General features: G+C 32.8%; 1 long non-coding RNA gene across 1 annotated transcript; it reads left to right on the top strand.

Annotated features, from left to right (window-relative positions):
• Positions 1-800: 800 nt before the first annotated feature.
• LOC121130729 (uncharacterized) lies at positions 801-1560 on the top strand. Its single transcript, XR_005868783.2, has 3 exons — positions 801-1114; positions 1165-1371; positions 1425-1560. It is a non-coding gene; the product is annotated as an uncharacterized lncRNA (long non-coding RNA).
• Positions 1561-3334: the final 1774 nt, after the last annotated feature.

Genomic DNA, 3334 nt, shown 5'->3' with positions numbered 1-3334 from the left:
ATTTTGGCAACTCAAAAATGAAATATAATAATAAAAATAATTTAATCCAATTTTGTGTTCTCAGCTCCTTCTTGTGATAAATTTAATCAAAAATCGTCTTAAAGGCCTTCGCATTTTTGATTGTAGTAACTATTTAACTGATGGATGCAGAAAATACGTCATCGACTCATCGGAAAGCTATTTTTTTCAACTTAAAAGGCTGAAACATCATATCCTCTGAATGTATCAGAACTAGATAAAAACTGTAAAAACAGGATTTGAATAAAATCAGATCTGTGGCAAGATGGCTACATATATATTCACAAAAATGTTAATTGCTAGTATTTATTTTATTAACTGTTTATCTCATTATTAACTTATTATCGTCTGTGTCTAACACTGACTTCATAAACTGCATTATAATTGAAGAGAGACAATATCCAGGGGGTCAATGTTTTTACTTCATAAAATGGACAATCTATAATAAATCTTGATTATTCATATAAATATCTTTTTTTTCCACAACACAGATATAGGATTTTTTTTTTGAATAAGTAATAATAATGGAATAGCATATTTTTAATACGTTTTAGAGTCAGATTAATAATAAAACTAGGTAACAGATGTTTAAATATTTTATAGACAGTAAGGTTTTTATTTGTTGAACCCATTTTGGCATTCAATAGTTTCCTTAATATTAATGAAAAATGGGTTTCATTGTTATAAAACTAGGTTGTTTAGCCCCTAAAAACGGCTGTCGTTAACAATGACGACGTCACATGAAAATACTCTAAATAATGCTAGGGAACTTGCAATTTCTTTTTGATTCACGAAAATTCTGGACGTCTGTAGGTATACATTAAAGACCATTAATATGTATTATTAAGCAGAAGAAGAGAGGAAAGAGATTAGTTGAAACTGCGTGGAAATAAATTTAATTCATATTCATTTGGATGGGTCTTTCCTACGGAGTAATCGGATATATGAATTTTTATTTCTGCACTTGGATATCCAATTCAGACGCCTTCTGATACCATCTTCAATGTCAAGAAATATCGCCTCTTTGTGCTTCACTCGGTGGATCTCTACTTTAATGCAAAGATCGTTCATTGTGTAGATGCCCGTTTAGATCAAGGTCTGTGATAGTAACTTCTGATATTGTTAATCATTGTCATTTTATATAAGTTCCGCCAGATCTTCTACGGAATCATAGCATACTTCTACATATAAGAACTAAGGGGTTCCATGAAACGACAGAATAATCGACTGAAAGATCCAGTGAGGAACAAAGAGTGCATCCTCCATCTATATCTCCTTCTTGAAAGTCAACTCTGCTTCGTCTCCTACTAAATTATTTCATTAATAAGAGTCTTGTGATTCATTGGAAAATAAGTAAAAGATAATTATAGACTCCTTAAGGTAATGTACTTCTCTTTTCTCGATAGTTTTGTCTAAAGGACTCGAGGGAAAGAGTGGACGATCAGTAGAAGAAGAGCATCCTTTTTTCTTCTCTTTGCTGATTAGCTTAAAGTTGTTAGCTGCCATCAGGGCAATTTTAAAGGTTTTTAATTCAATTTATCTACTACATTGTGAGAGTCCTTTGTCATTGCAAAATAAGTAGATGATTCTAGACTCGTAAAGATAATGTGCTTCTCTTTTCTCGATAGTTTTGTCTGCAATGCATATACTATTCTGCTATAAAATATCAATAGTTATTTGGAAAGGTTAACACGTCGTTGCCTCTATTGCAACACACAACCTTTCTTCCAAAAAGGAAATTTTAGGCCATATTTGACTTGAATTTCATGAAAAAGGCCCAAAATCATCTGGTAGTCAGCCAAATAAGTCAATCATACCAACTGCAATTTATCTCTTATATACTCACAAACTATCACTGTCATATGATTTCTTCACCACTTTTAAAATAAATTACACATTATTAAAATCTACATAGTATTTTATATTATACTCTATTATAATATTGATTGAATATTGTGACGTTTTCAAATCTACTGTAACGGATAAAAAACGTCTAAGTCAATTATACGTAGTATATTTACATTAAACATTTTGCTAATAAATAATTTCGTTATACCCTTAATCATATCAAGTATTTTAAACAATGATACCATAAGGCATTCTCCCCCTACCCTTTCTCTTTGCACACGTTTTTCTCTACAGAATTATCAACTTTACATATGACATAACGTAATATTAACGAAAGAATACGGTTAAATAAAGGTTCTGTGATATATTTATGTATGTATATATTATAGTTGTATTATCGGAATGTTATGTTAATTCATTAACACCCAACCTATTTTGTATGTATATATTAGTTATGTTAATATAGATATGTATAGGAGTATCACATGGCGCAATTGGTAGGATGCTAGAATCCAAAATGAATGAAGAGTCATTCGGGATGATCGAGCTTCGGAAGCTCAAGAGGAAGCAAGGTGGTTACAAAAGCCATTATCTTAAAAAATGAAAAACTTATTCGTGAGTTATTGGAGGAAAAGGGGAGTTTCCATCGGATGGAATTCGCCTAGGATCCGCTCAGAATGCTTTGGGGAGACGACTGGGAAGCAAATCTGTGGAAGATATTCTCGACAAGCGTTCTATCATTGTCGATATGGTTCAATTCGAAAAGCCAAAGTTAACACGAGAATGAGTCATTTGATGACTTTTTTACGTCGCTGAAGGAATTATCTGGGAGAACGGAGCTTTGTAAAAGTTGTGTCAATGATAGATTAGTCTTGAGAATTGTTGTAGGTTTACGAGATGAAAACACGAGGCGTCATATTTTCGAAATGAAGATTACCTCCTTGGAAGAAATTACTCAAGTTTGTAGGGGAAGAGAGTTTGGTCTTTTCAATGAAGAAGTTTTGAAATCCAGAAGATCCGTTTCAATAGTCAAAAAGAAGTCAGGAGATCCAAAGAAGTTCAGGGCCCGATCAAATTCAAGTCAACTGAATTGTGGAAGATGTGGTTCAAATGCTCATGATAGAGGAGAAGAAGGTAGGGCTTTTAATCAGAAATGTTTCCTTTGTGAAAAGCTCAAGACAAAAAGCACCCACTATCATGTTGAATGTCGAAGTACGTACGAAAAACTCTACAAGTAGATGTGATTTTAAGGTTATCCCAGATACGGGATGGAGAAGAAATCGTTCAAAGCATTGAAGTGGAAGATCTATATGGGGTATCATCAATCTCAATCACCGGAACTAGTGGAGCTCGAATTAAATGTATTGGGAAGGTTAAAGCATTTGAATTTGTGTTCCTTCTTTTCAACATGTTTAACTTTTATTTCCTCTTCAGTTTTAGATTTATTTATCACTTCATACTCACTTCA

The sequence above is a fragment of the Lepeophtheirus salmonis genome, unplaced genomic scaffold (assembly GCF_016086655.4).
Source record: "Lepeophtheirus salmonis unplaced genomic scaffold, UVic_Lsal_1.4 unplaced_contig_11303_pilon, whole genome shotgun sequence".
Lineage (NCBI taxonomy): Eukaryota > Metazoa > Arthropoda > Copepoda > Siphonostomatoida > Caligidae > Lepeophtheirus > Lepeophtheirus salmonis.
Note: the sequence above shows the minus strand (reverse complement) of the source record. Positions and strands in the feature narration are given on the sequence as shown.